The following is a 19,193-nucleotide window of genomic DNA, read 5'->3' on the forward strand; positions in this document are numbered from 1 at the left end:
AACTCCTTTCCTCAGGATATATTCGCATACTCTTTTATATTTTTAGCGAGGTAAATTTGAAATTATTTAGTCTTGGATTAAAGGTTCACATTACAAAGAGTTAAATATACATATTTTTTTTTTAAAATAGGCGTATGGATGTAGACCAGAAACAGAAATATGTAAAAGAAGTAGTAAAGTTGTCAGTCTAAAGCATCTGTTAAAAAATTATATGCTCTGTGCTTTATACTGATTATGCTAAATAATTCAAATAAAAGATAAATGTCAGTAGCTTTATGGCTTTAGATTCTAAAACTTGAATCTGACTTCACATTTATGAAGTTTTGAGAATTAACATATAATTTAGCATGTTTCAGAAGTTATGTCTAATTAGAAAATAAATGTGCAATACAATCAGTGAACTGTATTTAACCAGTATTTATTACTGTACAACACAATCAAAGTTATGTCAAAATATTATAACTATGTATTTGGATTACATAAGTTGTTGATAATACTCAGCTTGAGTGTTTTACTAAGGTAGATGATCACTTTATTGGATTTTTTAAAATCTCTCATCTGGCCTGCTGGAATCTTGAAATGAGAGTGACCATGTAACGCTAGTGGAAACCCAGCACAGTAGCAGTAGGTCAATTGATTAATAGTTTATAAGATTTTTTTTAATTAAAAAAATTTTTTTGGAGTATAATTGCTTTACTCCAAATGTTGTGTTAGTTTCTGCTGTACAATAAAGTGAGTCAGCTATATGTATACATATATCCCCTCCCTCTTGGACCTCCTTCCTTCCAACCCCCATCCTACTCATCTAGGTCAGGTCATCACTGAGCACCAAGCTGAGCTTCCTGTGCTTTATAGTGTGTCCCCACTAGCTTTCTTCTTTTAACATCTTTATTGGAGTATAATTGCTTTACCATGTTGTGTTAGTTTCTGCTTTATAACAAAGTGAATCAGCTATATGCATACATATGTCCCCTATCCTCTTCCTCTTGTGTCTCCCTCCCACCCTCCCTACCCCACCTCTCTAGGTGGTCACAAATCACCAAGCTGATCTCCCTGTGCTATGCGGCTGCTTCCCACTAGCTATCTATTTTACATTTGGTAGTGTATATATGTCCATGCCACTCTCTCACTTTGTCCCAGCTTACCCTTCCCCGTCCCCGTGTCCTCAAGTCCATTCTCTATGTCTGTGTCTTTATTCCTGTGCTGCCCCTAGGTTCTTCAGAAACATTTTTTTTTTCTTTTTTAGATTCCATACATATGTGTTAACATACAGTATTTGTTTTTCTCTTTCTGACTCACTTCACTCTGCATGACAGACTCTGTTTTATGCATGGTAGTGTATATATGTCATTCCTAATCTCCCAATTCATCCCACCCTCTCAGTGATCCACCCTCAGGATTACCTCTTTTCCATTGGACCTATTTTCAAATCTTTAGCTCTATTTACAACATGCACTCTGCAACAGAGTTTGGGGGAAACACTGACTACACTGTCTTGTTTTCCTTAACAAGTAGGTTTTAAGATTCTGGAAGAACACATGTTTTGTATTAGGTTTTATAAGGCAAAATATGATGAATGTGTGAGTGAATGAATGAACACATGAATGAAATGGATGAGCAGTAATGAGTGCAGTAGAGGTAGAAATCTTAAGACATGGAGAGAAAACTTTTAAATACAGATAATCAGACTAGAAATGTGCTATCTTCGAGGGTGGGCAGCAATGAGACATCAAATGAAAGAGACCGGGAGTCTCGTATGTAAAGTAGGAATGCTCTGGATATAAACACGGTACTGACTTAGTAACTAGTAAAATATTACATTGTAAATTTAGCTAGCTACTAGACGATTTGAGAGATTTCTATCTTTTTTACATTAAATATATAAAAATATTTGGAAGATAAAGTTGATTTTCATTATATATAGTTCAGAAATACTACAAAGAGAATAGTAGCAGGGTGTTATCATAACACACAGTGGTGGGAATATACTTTTAGAGTCATGAGATTTTGCAAAGTGAGTGATATTTTTATGCTAAAGGAGAGCTATTATACTGTTCTAAAGCAAGAGTAAAAAATCCTTGTGTATCTGATCACATAAAAACATAGGGTTAATTAGTTGTTCTTTAAAGAACAGAAAAGGGGAGGAGAATGCAGAAAGAAAACATAGTCACCCAAGTGAAGCAAAATGAACACTTCTCTGACATTCTTTTAATAAATTATCTCTTCCTTAGTGTTAAGGAGTAACCCACAGTACTTAGAAAGTTAATGTGACACACATGAGTTCCCCTCAGAAGACTATTTATTCACCCTTGACCACATTAGGATCGGGACCTAAAAATTCATAGCTTTTACTCTAATGCAGAATTCCTCACTGAGATAATATTCTATCCTTTGGGGAAGAATAACTTTAAAAGGTTAAGAAGATGGTGTCAGAGCAATTAATTTTGAAAGTTGCTTTTAGTTAGGAGTTCAAGCTATATTATAAAGATAGGTCACTAACTTAAAATTGTGATATTTTTGACTACATAATTTATGCATTTTTATGAGTAGGAAACTTCTATTTACAATAATAATTTCAGTAGAAAGAGTCAGACATATTATATAGCAATGTGAGACCTATGTGAGGATCATAGGAAAGACATGCCATTAAAACTTATTATGCATCTCTCATTCCAGAATGTGTTATATTTTAAACTATAAGCAGATAAAACAAAATCCAATTGAACTCTTTTTTTTTTTTTTTTTTTATGGTTCACGGGCCCAGCCGCTCCGCAGCATGTGGGATCCTCCCGGACTAAGGCATGAACCCACGTCCCCTGCATTGGCAGGTGGACTCAACCACTGCGCCAATTGATGTGAAGAAAAAACACATCGAAGAGTAACAGCCTATTGGTAATTAACACATCAGCCTCTTCATGCAAAAAAAGGAATACATAACCATCAGTTTTAATTATGCTTCAATACGTAAAAAAGGTATGTTAAAAACAGTAGCCATAAAGCATTGTGTTCAACCACAAAGTTAATGTTAATCAATTAAAAGGTTAAGAAATTAGATGAGGGTAAGAAAAGAAGGTTTGCATTTGTTTAACTAGAAACATCCAAGGTCTCTGCAAACATGCAAAGGTCTCTTGTTGAATTTTAGTTTCTAGCTTTTAACTGCTTTATTGGTATTCTTAGAAAAGGAAACAAATGAAAAGGAGGAAGGGAAAAGGAGCAGAAAGGAACACATTTTTAACTATTAAAACCCCTGAATCGCAGCTTAGGGCTATTAACACACAAGATGGAAAACTACAAAATACCTCTATAAAGTCTGAGGTTGTTTTAATTCTGTAGGCACCAGCTTTACTTCAGAGAGCCCCATTCAGGTGCGCCAAATATTTGGGCAGTGCAGGAGGCATTCAGTGGTTGAGAATTTCACTATTAATTTCTGGGAAGCCTCAAAAAGTGACCAACTGATTAGAATTGAAGGGAGATATATATAAGGCACAGGAGTACCTATTATCTGTCAGAGTTCATGTCTTCTTTTATCTCCCAGTCAAGGTCTAGTTGAGAAAGGGGTGGTTCTGGCAGCTGCTTTTAAAGAAAACAAATCTCACAGAACACTAAACATTATTATAATTCCATAAAAATACTGACCCAAACCACTGCCCACACATTCCAGTGTGCTGTGATTTTATCCCCATTTAAATCTGGCCATCACTGTTCATTTTAGCCCCTTTTCCTCGTTAAGAAAGCAGTAATTGCACTAAGAAAGGAGGGCAAAGAAAGATAATGGAAGTGTGAGTAGTTTCAGTCCTTTGGAAAATTCATCTGACAATAAAATGTAAGAGTCTCATTCGATCTATCAATCACTTTGAGGAGTTTATTCATCCTACAAACATTTTTTGGAATGTCCACCATGTGCCAGTCATTGTACTCTTACTTAAATCCATCACCGAACAAGCAGGCTGAGATCCCTGCCCAGGTAATGCCTACATTCATTCCACTGGGGAAAAGCAGACAGTAAGCAGAAAACATGACAATAGACAATATGCAAGACCCACATTTAAAAAGGAAAGAGAGGGCTTCCCTGGTGGCGCAGTGGTTGAGAGTCCACCTGCCGATGCAGGAGACACGGGTTCGTGCCCCGGTCCGGGAGGATCCCACATGCCGTGGAGTGGCTGGGCCCGTGAGCCATGGCCGCTCAGCCTGCGCGACCGGAGCCTGTGCTCCGCAACGCGAGAGGCCACAACAGTGAGAGGCCTGCGTACCACAAAAAAAAAAAGAAAAAAAAAAAAAGGAAAGAGAGAAAAAATGAAGTAATATCAGAAGTGGGTGGGTGGTAAATAGAAATGGTGATATTAAATAAAGGAATATGGTAGGTAGAATATTTGTCCCTCAAAGATGTCTATGTCTTTATTCTGGAAGTGTTTGAATAAGTTGCTTTACATGAAAAAAAAGATGTGATTGAAGTTGAGGTCTTTTGAGATGAGGAAATTACCTTGGTGTCTTTTAGATGGGACAGATCTGAATATCTGGGTCCTTAAAGGGGAGGAATCCATCCCAGCTGGGTGAGAGAGAGCAATGGAAGTGTGAGAAGGATTCAGTGCTTCATTGCTGGGTCTGAAATGTAAGAGACTTGGTGTAACTCCCAAGAGACATCTCTAGAAGCGGGAAAAGCCAAGAAAATGGATTCTTCCCAAGAGCCTACAGAAGGAAAGAGACCCTGCCTGCACCTTGATTTTAACCACGTGAAAACTATGTTGAACTTCTGACCGAAAGAATTATAAGGGAAAAAACTGTTGTTTTAAGCCACTAATTTGGTGATTTGTTATAGCAGCAATGAGAAACTAATAAAGGAATCAGATAAGGCATATTAAAAAGATGACATCTTAGCAAATTCTGGAAGAAGGTGAGGGAGATAGCCAAATGCACACTTCAGGAAAGCGCATTCCAGGCAGGGGCAACAAAGAGTGAAAGGATCAAGTTAGGAACATTACTAGCAGGTTCCAGAAACCAGGAGGAGGCCAGTATAACTGGAGCAGCATGGGCAAAGAGGAAGGTAGTGGACAAGACATCAGAGAACTTATTGGAAGTGAGATCATGAAGGACCACTGTATGACATGGAGACACTGGATGGTTATGACAGTGGAGTGTCATCATCAGTTTACATCTCATAGTGATCCTGCTGGCTTCATTACTGAGAACAGGAAATAGAGGAACAAAAGTGAAGGCAAGGGACACTGACAGAATGCTACTGCAGTAACAAGATGACTGATAACAACAGCATGGACCAGGGGTAGTAATGAAGGTGGTAGGAAATAGTGCAAACATGAATATATTTTGAAAGTGAAGCAAACAACACCAAAACAAAAATAAGTAAGTGGGGCTACACTGAACTGAAAAACTTCTGCACAACAAACAAAACCATCAACAAAATGAATAGGCCACCTAGGGAATAGGAGGAATTATTTGCAACTCATATATTTGGTAAGGGGTTAATATCCAAAATATACAAGGAGGCAATACAACCCAATAGCAAAAAAGCAAACAATCCAATTCAAAATTGGACAGAGGAACTGAATAGATATTTTTCCAGAGAAGATATACAAATGGCCAACATGTACATGAAAAGGTGCTTGACATCACTAATCATCAGGGAAGTGCAAATCAAAACTATAATGAAACATCACCTCATACCTGTTAGAACAGCTATCATCAAAAAGACAAGATTTAAGCATTGGTGAGAATGCAGAGAAAAAGACACTTTTGCACTATTGGTCAGAATGTAAATTGTTACAGTTACTATGGAAAACAGTACGGAGGTTCCTCAAAAAATTAAAAATAGAACTACCATATGACCCAGCAATTACCCTTCTGGGTATATATACAAAGGAAATGAAAATTGGATCTTGATGAGATAGGGACAGTCCCAAGTTCATTGCAGCGTTATTCACAATAGCCAAGATACTAAACAACCTGAGTGTCTGTCAAGAGATGAATGGATGAAGAAGATGTGGTATATATACATACAATGGAATATTATTCAGCCATGAGAAAGGACATCCTGCCATTTGTGACAACATGGATGGACCTGGAGGGCATTATGCTAAAAGGGATAAGTCAGACAGAGAAAGATAAATACTGTATATCACTTATATATAAAATCTAAAGAAGCTGGACTCATAGAAACAGAGACTAGAATGGTGGTTACCAGGGGCTGAGGGGTGTGGGAAGAGAGATGTTGGTCAAAGAGTACCAACCTCCAGCTATAAAATGAACAACTTCTGGGGAATCTAATGTATGGCATAATGATAATAGCTAATAAGAGCCTATTAGATACTAAGTGAATAGATCTCAAATGTTCTCACCACAGAAAGAAAATGATAATTATATAATGGGATGGAGGATTTAGATAAGGATACAGTGCTAATTGTTTTGCCATACACAATTGTATCAAATCAACATGTTGTACATCTTCAACTTACACAACGTCATATGTCGATTATTTCAGTAAAGCTGGAAAAAAATGAAAGAAAGGGAAAAAGCAAAGATTTCCTAAAAAAGATGATATGGGATATAAGTGAAAGGAGAAGTGAAGCACAAATGTTAGGTGTTTGGCCACAGTTGCTAAAAGTATGAAGTTGCAATCAACCGAGATGTGAAAGGATCCAGGCACAGGAAGTCGAAAGGAGAAGATTAGGAATTCAACTTCAGACATGCTAAATGAGATATTTCTACTCGAGATACCAGTGGAGATTCCAAGAAGTCATTTGTATATTCAGCCTGGAGTTCAGAAGACAAATGTTGTTGGCTTTATAAACTTGGTAGGTATCAGGACAAAGGTAGTATTTTGAGCGATGAAACAGGATATCATCAATGAAATAAATGGAGGAAAAAAAAGGGCTTCCCTGGTGGCACAGTGGTTGAGAGTCCACCTGCCGATGCAGGGGACACGGGTTCGTGCCCCGGTCCTGGAGGATCCCACATGCTGCAGAGCGGCTGGGCCCGTGAGCCATGGCCGCTGAGCCTGCGCGTCCGGAGCCTGTGCTCCGCAATGGAAGAGGCCCCAACAGTGAGAGGCCCATGTACCGCAAAAAAAAAAAAAAAGGAAGAACTGATGATTGAAACCTGTAGGATTTCAAAATTCAAAAGGTAGAGGGACCAGAAGATACTGCGAAAGAGCAATCAATAAAGCATGTTAGTGTCCTGGGGGAGAAAATAAAATGGAAAATTAAGCACCTGTGTATAATGATAGCTATATGAAAATAATAATTATTGATTATTTTAGAGGCAAAAGAAATCTGAAGTTTCAGCTGGAGGGAGATGGTTTTACAACTTATGAATTATTAAAATAATAATGTGAATATATTTAGCTCTGAAGAACTATCCATAACTTGCTGTCCATTGAGAAAATCATATTGTAGAATAATGCAGAAGACAAGATCTTATTTAGAGAAAAAATATAAATAACAATAAAACTACATATATAATATATTCCTATTTATTAACATGATCAAGTAGAAAATTAGAGAAAGATATAATCCAGGCATCTTACACTAGAGGGAAGACAGAAAAAGAGGCTACACTGCAGTGAGCTAGTCAATTTTCCTTTATATTTCTTTCACAGTTTTAAGTTATTGAATGAGTATCCATTACTTTTTAGTATAAATGTTGCTGTTGTTATTAAACAAGGATTCTGGGTTTTATTAAAGCCAATTGTGTGGAAAAGCCATAATATATTGCAGCCGTTTCTCAAAACAGTAAGAATAATTAGAAAATCGCAGGTACCATTTGATCTCCACACATGGCCTCTAATCTTTGATTACTTCTCATTCTGAGATGTTTAAGAATTTGGTCTTTCTTATGGCCATGCCTCAGGATGCTAAATTCTGTCCTGAATTCAGCCACATCTCTCAGGCTACTGCATTAAGTTGCCCAGTATTGCTAGCTAAAGCTTACTCATAACTGTCTGCATGTTTAGTCCGTCTTGAAATTTTTGGATATGTATCCCTTCCCATCTCATATGTCCCTCACCTAAGCTTTATGATTTCTACAACTCTATTTAGCTATCCCTCTGGCCTTGTGCTTATTCTAGGTTAAAAATCAATTTGATGTAATTAAATGGGAGAAATTAATTGCAACCCCACTATGTAACAAGCAGTATGCTGAGACGAATCACAGAGAGCTATAAAGTTACAAAAATTTTTAGCGCAGTGAGCAATGAAGATCATCAGACCCACAAAGTAGTCAATGTTCTGATAGAGGCATGAGTTGAAACCAACTTTCTGTTACTGGGAAATTTTCCAAAAGGGCACTGACTCTCAATTTATAGATGTACTTCTCCATTTCTATAAAAAGATGAAAATTATTTTCAAGATTTTTTTAAAATTCGCATCAAACTTTTTCCTTAAGCATTTGCATTCTGGATTTAACCCTAACACTCAACAGAAATTGTTATAAGGTCAGCAAACATATGCTGGTTATTGAATATGTTAGTGAATAACATATTTTTTAAAGGAAAGGGCCATTTTAAGAACACGATGATGCTAACTCAACACAGGAGACAGAGTGCAAAACTCTCAAATATTGAATGTTCACTCTGGAAATGCAGAAATGGGAATAGTGAAGTGTTTTTTTGTGGAATAAACTGTGGATTGAGGATCAATGAGGAAGACAGTACGAGCTGTCTTGCTAAGTTTTTTCTGTGCTGGAATACGAAGTTATTCCACACGGCATTGAGCCCACATAACTCTGTATGTTGAAATAAAAATTCTGCGGTCTACAATTGTGCACAGATTTTCCTCTCAGTTAAGCTTGCTAAGGATAGAAATGTTATTCAGAAATTTTTAAACCATAAAATCCAAGTTGCTCAGTTACAAGCCTGAACTCATCTGTATCTTCTGTTGTGTTTATCATCAGATTGAATAACCAGAGCTATCCTACTCTCCTGTCACTCAAGATGAAATTTTATGTGTTAATACTGATTTCTTTCTTCATTTCTCCTCATTCAAACTTTCTAAATTCTTTGATTCCACCTCCTTAAAACCTCCCACCCGTCCACCCCCTTCTCTCCGTCACAGTTACCACTGTGTTAATTCATGCTCTCACACTAACTTAGATTATTGTTGTTATCCCCTAAATGCTCCTATTATCTTTCTGTTTCTGTTCCATCCACGTTCTATTCACACTACAGTTCAGTGTGTTATTTATAAAAGTTGAATTTGGTCATTTCCTGAATAATCCATTTTAGAGCATCCCACGGCCTTCAGCTGGAATGCCCCTCCATCTGGCTCCTGTCTGTGTGCCCAACTTGATCTTTTCACACTCCACCATGGATACTAAACTTCAGTCAAACTAAACTAGATAATCTAGCTCCAAAAGAGCCAGACTGTCCACAGCTGATCTCCTTCAAACTCGATATTTTCTATTTATCTGCCCAGAGATAAGTAGTTTCCTATCTTTTGTGAAGTATCCTTTGAACTTTTCATTCAAATAAGCTGCCATTCCTTTGTGATGCCAAAGAACCCCTTGTTTACCTGTCATTCAGCACTTACTGCTTTTTTTCAATGAAATTCCCCAACTCTCCCAATTTACTTGACTCTCATTGAGGGCAAGAGCCACATTTCATTTGTTTTCATGTTTACAGTACCCAACACACTTCTCTTCAATGAATATTACCAAAGAATGAAATATGATTGTTAACATTTTCACAAATAATTTCATGATACATTATAGTGTACCAAATAGGAAATAAAGAAATTACAAAGTTATAAAATAGAGTCAAGATATTAAAATAATACCAAGAGGAAACTTGGTTTAACAGGAAGGAATGAAGAGATCTAAAAGTGTAGAGTGGAGAGGTAAATATTTTTTAAAAAACACCTAAAAAATCAACTTAGACAACTGACTATTTAAAGCAAGATCAATAACATTGTAAGATGGGTTCTATAAGGTTATTTGACTAAAAGGTATGACGGAAGTAGAAAAAAAATGGAATGGACAGATAAACGAAATTATACTGTTGTAAAAGAAAGAATGTGGCTCATCACCCAGTTCTACAAGGATTAAGGCATTATCCACTGCAGTTGCTGAGGGACATTGCACCCTGAGAGGAGCTCAGGATGAAAAACAGGATGAGGCACTCTGTGTTTTGGAAAAACAGGCCCCTTAGATAGTTTGATGTATACCTCAGGATGAATTTTAATGTACCCAGATTCTTGCATTTTTTCACATATAGAAAAGCATTAGAACATTACCTGAGATATCTGTTCTTTGTAAGTAACAGTAATCTTTTACCAAGATGTATGCATTTAAAAAAAATATTGGGGTATAGTTGATTTACAATGTTGTGTTAGTTTCAGATGTACAGCAAAATGAATCAGTTATACATACACATATATCCACTCTTTTTTAGATCCTTTTCCCATATAGACCATTACAGAGTATTGAATAGAGTTCCTTATTAGGAGCTCTACAGTAGGTCCTTATTAGTTATCTATTTTATACATAGTAGTGTGTATATGTCAATCCCAATCTTCCAATTTAACCATCCCCCTTACCCCCTGGTAACCATAAGTTTATTTTCTACATCTGTAACTCTATTTCTAAGATGTATGCTTGACTGCACTTACTCCCTAGCCAAAAATCATATATATCCTGGCTTCTCCACTATCCCTTTGGAGCAGTCCCCTCAAAGGGGTTACTGGGGGGGCTGTCTCCCACGGCAGTCTCAGTAAGACCCTGAACAAAACTTAAACTCACAGCTCTTATGTTGTATGCTTTTTCTCCAGTAGACACTGTCATGAAGGTATTGAATCTGTGAAGGGGAAAATTTGAAGGGTGAATTGGAAGTTGAAAAGCAGGCAGTATCATGTGTGAAGTAGGCAGAGGGAATAGCGTAGCAAACATTGTCAGGTGTGAAGTGGTACAACATTGATTCCAAATTGACTTTTATACGTTGTGAATGCACATTGTTTGGCACCAGAACAAACATGACAACTTAATAAAGTGATGCATAACTTAAAAAGTCAATAGAAGAATTAAGCAGAATTATATAAAAAAAAAAAAAACATTGAATAAACCATGAGAAGGTAGAAAGGAATGTTAGAGAATAAAAACCGGCAAGACAAAGTAGGAACAAAACCAATATTGCCAATGTCTACCAACCCTATCAATGATCATATTAAATGTAAATATACAGTAGGCTTCAGCAAAAATCGTGGAGTAAGGACCACTAAAAATTTCTCCTCCATAAAAACAATGATAACACTGGCAAAACGTTGTAAGAGTCAACTTTTTCAGATCTCTAGAAATTAACCAAAGACTTACAGAATTCCAGGGAGAATGTAAGCAAGAAAAACAGCTGAATCTTTGTGTGAACTGTTAGCTTTGGCGGTCTTTTAATTTCCCCCACTTTCAACCTTCCCCCTCCCCCTCAGCTCCACAGTAGTCTTGAAAAGCAACATCCTGAAATTGCAGTGAAAACCCACAAGGAAAAGTCTAGGGCCAGATAGCCTCACAGGTGATTTCCACCAAACACTGAAATAATTAACATCACTTCTTTGTGAACTTCTCCAAAAAATAATTTACAACTCATTGTATGAGTCCAGCATTATATTGACACAAAAACCTGATAGAAATATCACAAAAAGAGAAATCTACACATCAATTTACCTTATACATATAGGATACAACAATCCTCAACAAATACTAGCAAATCAAATTCAGCAACACAAAAAAAGGATTATACACAGTGATAAAGTGTGTTTTATCCAGGAAAGCAAGGTTGCTTAAAACATATGAAATCAATCTATATCATAAAACATACCAATATTATATGATTATCTCACGGATTCTGAAAAACCATTTGACAAAATCTAACACCCTTTCACAATAAAAACAATAAATAAACGAGGGATAGATGGGAACATACTCAACCTGATAACATACATCTACAATAGACCAACAGTTACCATCATAATTAATAGTGAAACACTGAAAGCTCTCCTCCAAGTATCAAAAGCAAGACAAATGTCTATTCTTGACACTTCTAGTCATCCTTACACTGGAGGTTCTAGCAAGGGCAACTAAGAAAAAAAACAAAAAATGCATCCATTAGTCATTAGGGAATGCAAACTGAAATTGAAATGAGCTGATACTTCATCCTCACTAGGATGGCTGAAATTTTAAGAAGATAGAAAATACGAGTGTTGACAAGGATGTGGAGAAATTAGAATGCTCATACATTGCTGACAGAATTGTAAAATGATGTTGTCATTTGGAAAAGCATTTAACAACTCTTCAAAGAGTTACACATATAGTTACCATATGACCCAGTAATACTAGTTTTAGGTATGTACCCAAGAGAAATGAAAACAAATTTCAAACAACCTAAACAAATGTGATTGCCAGGGACTGGGGGTCAGAAGAGAAAGGAGAGTGACTACTAATGAGTATGAGGTTTCTTTTTTGGAGCAATGCAAATGTTCTAGAGTTAGAGAGTTGTGATGGTTGTGCACCTCTTCATATATGTTAAAAGCCAAAGAATTGTACACTTTAAAAAAGACAGATATTATATTTTGTGAATTACATCTCAATAAAAAACTAATAAACTACATAAATATACTAAATACACCAATTAAAAGGCATAAACTGTTAGATGGAGTTAAAAAATAAGACTCAGCTACATGCTGCCTGCACTAATGTACTTTAAATGAAAATACATAAGAAGGCTGAAAGTAAAAGATGAAAAATGATATACAGGATAATTATAAGTATAAAAAAGCAAAGCTTATGAATATCAGACAAATTATACTTCAATACAAAGTATATTACAAGAGATAAGGGAGACTATTTCATGATTTATCAAGAGCAAAAACAAATCCAAAATATGCATAAACCTAATTATAGAACACAAAAATTCATGAAGCAAAAATTGACACAATTAACAGGAGGAATAGGGTAATACAATTGTAGGTGGTATATTTAACACCTCATTCTCAGTAATTGATAGAATAAATACACAAAATTATAAAGGAGAGAGAAAACCTTGATTATGCTATCTATCAATTGAACAAAATTGCCTACAAAACATTGTGCTCAACAACATATTCTTGTCAAGCTCACAAGGAACATTCTCCAAGAGAGACCACATGCTTGATTATACAAGTAACAATAAATTTCAAAAGGATATAAACTTACAGATTACGCTATCTGATGAAAATGGAAAAATACAAATGAATCAAAACAAGATATACAGAAAAGGACAAATATTTGGAGTTAAATAACACACCTCTAAATAAACCATAAGCCATAAAGAAGTCAAAAAAAAGATTTAACAAAAATAAATAAATGGGACTCCATCAAGCTTAAAAGCTCTTACACAATGAAGGAAACTATCAACAAAATGAAAAGGTCACCTACTGAATGGGAGAAGATATTTTCAAACTATATATCCAATAAGCAGTTAATATCCAAAATACATAACTCATTTTACTCAACATCAAAAAAAAAAAACCTGATTAAAAAATGGGCAGAGGACCTGAATAGACATTTTTCCAAAGAAGATATACAGATGGCCAACAGGCACATGAAAAGATGCTCAGCATCAATAATCATCAGGGAAATGCAAATCAAAACCACAATGAGAGATCACCTCACACCTGTCAGAATAGCTATTATCAAAAAGACAACAAATAACAAGTGCTGGGAAGGATGAGGAGAGAAGGGAACCCTCATGCACTGTTGATGGGAATGCAAATTGGAGCAGCCACTATGAAAAATAATATAGACATTCCTCAAAAAGTTAAAAATAAAACTGTCATATGATCCAGTCATTCCACTCTTGGGTATTTATCTGACAAAAACAAAAACACTAATTAGAAAAGACATATGCACCCCTATGTTCATTGCAGCATTATTTACAATAACCAAGATATTGGAAGCAACCTCAGTGCTTGTCAATATATGAATGGATAAAGGAGAGGTGGTGTATATACAAACACACAATGGAATACTAGCCATAAAAAAAGAATGAAATCTTGTCATTTTCAGCAACATGGATGGACGTGAGGGTATTATGCTATGAAATAAGTGAAACAGAAAAGACAAATACTGAATGATTTCACTCATATGTGGAATATAAAAACCAAAACAAATGAACAAAAATAACAAAACAAAAACAGAGTTATAGACACAGAGAACAAACTGGTGGTTGCCAGAGGGGAGGTAGTGGGGAGAGGAAAGATGAGTTGAGGGGGATTAAGAAGCATAAACGTCCAATTGTGAAATAAATGAGTCACAGGTATAAAATGTACAGTGAAGGGAATATAGTCAATAAAAATGTAATATATTTGTTTGGTGACATAGAACTAGACTTATCATGGTGATCATTTTGAAGTGTATAGAACTACTGAATCACTATGTTGTATACTAGGAACTAACATAGTGTTGAAGGTCAATTATACCCCAAAGAAAACAAACAAGCAAACTCATAGTAATAGGGATACAACTTGTTACCAGAGGTGGAATGTGGGGAGAGTGGGAATTGGATGAAGGTGATCAAAAGATACAAACTTCCAGTTACAAGATAAATAAGTACCAGGGATGTAATGTACAACATGATAAATATAATTAACACAGTGATATGTTATATATCAAAGTTGTTAAGAGAGTCAATCCTAAGAGTTCTCATCACAAGGAATTTTTTTTCTTTTTCTTTAGTTTTTAATCTATATGTGATGATGTGTAGTCACTAAACTTATTGTGATAATCATTTCATAGATGTATGTAAGTCAAATCGTTATTCTGTGCTTATACACTGCAGTACATCAGTTATATCTCGATAAAACTGGAAGGAAAATCAAGGAGAATTAACAACACATTGAACTGAAATATAAGGAAAACACAATATATCAAAAAGTATGGAATGCGGCTAAAGCTATGTTTAGAGAGAAATTTATGGTTTAAATGCATATACAATTGACCCCTGAACAGCATGGGATTGGGGGGCTGAAAATCCACAGATAACTATAGCTGGCCCTCCAAATCCATGGTCCTGCATCTATGGATTTAACCAACCATGTATTGTGTAGTACTGTAGTAAGTATTTATTTAAAAAAATCATCTGTGTATAAATGGACCCATGCAGTTAAAACCTATGCATTCAAGGGTCCACTGTATTATAGAAAGTACCCAAAAGCAGTGATTTAAATTTCCAACATCAAGAAGATTGAAAAAAGAGAAAATTAAACTTCAGGAATGTGGACTAAAAAAAAAATACAGTTAAGAGAAGACATTTTAAAAGGGAAAAAAACAGACAAATGAAGAATATTTTGAGTCAAAATTTAGTTATTACAAAAATTTCTTAAATTTACAAAATCCTAGCAAGACAAAAACATAAATTTTTTAAAATAAAGAAAAAAAATTACCAATATCAGGAATCCCATGACAGATAACACAAGCATTAAAATGTCAATAAGAAAATAAATAAAAATAAGTTTCTGCCAAAAATGTTAACTCATTTGAAATGGACAAATTTCTTAAAAACAGAATTCATCAAAACTGACTAAAACAAATGGAAAAAAGTTTTTTTTTGAGGTTTTTTTTAGTTTGCATATTTATTTTTCTTTTATATTCATCCACTTTCAAAAAGCATTTGAGGCAACTTACAATAAAACTGCTGGCCCAATAAATAGAAGAGCCAAAAGATAAAGAAGAAAGGTTAAAATTGCAAAGAAAAGGAAGAGAGAAAGAATGCTATTAAATAATCCTGGTTGAATGTTGCTAAAGCAATTAAATATGAAATTTAGTTTAGAACTTCCCACACAACCAAGTCAGAAAAGGCCACATAGGAATCTGATATATAGTTAATTACATTTTAAAGTAATTGCTTTTATAATCTACATCCTTGCCATAAAGAAAACTTTAAGCCAGTATTTCACAAACTCAACACTTTTGATAGTTTAGACCACATAATTCTTACTGAGGGAGGCCATCCTGCATGTTGTTGGATGTTTACTAGAATTCTTAGCCTATACCACTTTGTGCCAGTAGCATTTTCTTCCAGTCTCTAGACATTCCCAAATGTCACCTGTTGAGCAAAATTATCACCAGTTGAGAACACCTGCTTGAGCCACAGACAATTTCACCAATGAATGTTTTTAAACATTTAGGCAAAAGAAAATACCAACACAACATAGCTCCTTCCAGAAAATAGAGACTGCTTCCAAATATATTTTATGAAAACAATGTTATTCTGCTATTAAACCAAGAAAATGTTAGAGTCCAATACCCCCTTGTAAAAATAAATGGAATATTTGTCATTACATATTAATTAGCACATCAAATTCAGAATTATATGAAATGAGTAGCATACCATGAGCAAGTGAAGTCTATCACGTTAATGAAAAGTTTGTTTTACACTCAAAAACCAAACAATGAAATTAACCACTTTAACATAATTAAGGAGAATAATTATATGGTATCTCAATGAATGCATAAAAGGCATTCAACAGAAGTCAATGTACATTCATGATATACTCAACACATTAAAAATAGAAGGAAACTGTCAACCTCATAATCAGTACATAAAGAGGTAAAGCTAACCATCAGACTTTGTCATGAAACACAAATATACAAATACCTTTCCTGCTAAGACTGAGAAGCTAAGTACATGCATTTTTACTACTTATATTCAGAATTGTATTGAAAGTCTTGGACATTACAATAAAACAAAATAAAAACAAAAAAACAACAAGAAAAACTATACATATTAGAAAGAAAGAAGTAAACCTCCCTGTACTCACAGATAATATGTTCATCTCCCTATAAAATACTAAGGAATCTATGTATATAGACACATAGACACACACACACACACACACACACACACACACACACACACACACAGAGTACACTTCTGGTGACTTTAGCAAAGTCAGAGGATTCAAGGACAATATTTAAAAATTGAATGCATTTCTACATACTAGCAACAAACAAAATTAAGACATTAAGCAATACCATTTATGATAGCACCAAAAAGCCTAAATACTTAGGAATAACTTTTTAAAAAGATATGTGAAGATCTCTTTACTGAAACTACAAACTACTGCTAGTTTTTCTTTTAGAACAAAACAAAAAGAAAGCTCTAGCATATTCATAGATTGGAAGTGTCCACAAAATTATTTTTTTTTTGCTAAAATTGGCCTATAGGGTATATGAAATACTAATCAATACCACCATGGGCCTGTTTGTACAAATTGACAAGCTGATTCTAAAAAATATACGGAAATTGCCAATGACTTATAAAAGTCAAAGTAGTTTGGGAAGAGAGAAACGTAATTGGCAGATTTCCACTATTTGATTTCAGGTCTCAAAAGAAAACTACATTGGTGTAAATATAGACATACAGGTTAAAGAGACAGGATAGAGAGTCAAAAAATAGACCCCACATACTTATATATCATAACTTAAATTTCAACAAAGGTCATAACAAAACTTCATAATTTAATTTAATGAAACACTGTAATTTAATATGGACATTTCTTCAAAAATTTAAGGAAAAGAAGCTGATGATGTCCAAAATTCTAATAGCAAGATGCCAGCTAAGAAAACGACTCAGCTCAAACACATTCTAACTTTTATACAAAAAGAGGAAGGATGACATGGCCTGCGGAAAAGAGAATCCTGAGGGTGGTGTCATGAAAATTACTCCTACACCTTGAGACCTAATTAAGGAACTCCCAGTATTTGCCTGACAGAATTTCAAATTTGCTATGGACCAGTGACTCTTTTGTGTCTCCAATTTGTCCCTTCTGAATATTTATTAGTTTTCTTATGCCTCTCCCATCATTGTGTATGTGGTGGGCAAATGACATCTTTAGATTTTCACAGAATGGCAGATCAAGAAGAACTATACTGGAGGATATGTGCTTAAAGACCTACGCCCAAGGAGCCTCATCTACAGCTGGTCTTGAACTAGATGACGAAATGCTGGGTGTTGAGCTAACACTATAATGGGATGATCCTTGTGGGGACCCTGGGTGGAAATGAGTGTATTTTGTAGGAAAAACATGAATCTCTGGGGTGTCAGTGAGCAGACTGTGGTAGGCAGCTATTGTAATTACCCATAATAATTATCATCTCCTGCTGTTTACACACTTATATAATTCCCATCCTAAAGTATGAATGGGACACAGTAACTCCTTCTAATTAGATAAAAGTGATGGGATGTCATTTTGAAAAATATTTATAAAAAGACATTGGCTTCTGTCATGTGTGTCCATTCTTGTCATGCGTAACTCTTTGTTACTTTCTTTCCTTCTTGTAGCACTGAGGGAAGCAAGCTATCATGCATGAGAATCCCTACAGAAAAGCTTACATGGCAAAAAACTGATATTTCCAGCCAGTACACAGCATGGACCTGAGGCCTGCTAACAGACGTGTGAGTGAACTTGGATGTGGATTTTCTGCACACTTTTTCCATAAGATGATTGCAGCCCCAGCAGACAACTTAATTGTAGCCTTATGAAAGACTTTGAATCAGAGACACCTAGAGAAGCCAAGCCTGAATTCTTGACTTGCAGAAACTATGAGATAATAAATCTTTGTTGTTTTAAGTCACTGAGCACTGGGGAAATAATTAATCCACTGCTGAAGCATAAGGCTGTATCTCAAAACAGTATGCTGAATAAAATGAGCCAAATGCAAAAAAGCATATATATTTGTTCCATTTGTATAAAAGTATAGACTAGATAAAACTAAGCTATAGTTAGATAAATAAGATCAGTGGTTGTCAGAATGAGGGGTGCAAGTTATTGAGTGCAATGCTTTAATTATCTTGATTAGGATGGTTTACAGAGATTTTAAATGTCTTCAAAGTATGCACTTATTACATGCCCCTTATATTGCATATAAGCATAACTCTATTTTTTATTAACAATTATAAAAATATATTAACCATCAAGAATATACTGAAGTGGTTACTACATAAAAACTTAATCATTGATTATAGTATCCCTGCCATTAAGCTTACAATCTAAAATGAAATACAATAAGAATGCTGTAAAGCCTACATCAAAATTTCCTCAACTTACTAATGGTTATTTTGGCAAATGAGTGAGGCAAAATGACCCATCATTTCAGGTGCAATGTTAATAAGGTTTTGAACATGACCCTTTTCACTTATACCCAGACATTGTTCTTAATTATAT

General features: G+C 35.1%; 1 protein-coding gene across 1 annotated transcript in view; it reads right to left on the bottom strand.

The window, feature by feature from the left end:
* Positions 1-19,193, bottom strand: part of CDH18 (cadherin 18) — a 612,477-nt gene that overhangs the window by 262,917 nt on the left and 330,367 nt on the right. The window lies entirely within an intron of this gene.

Source organism: Stenella coeruleoalba, assembly GCF_951394435.1.
Source record: "Stenella coeruleoalba genome assembly, chromosome: 3".
NCBI classification, from domain to species: domain Eukaryota; kingdom Metazoa; phylum Chordata; class Mammalia; order Artiodactyla; family Delphinidae; genus Stenella; species Stenella coeruleoalba.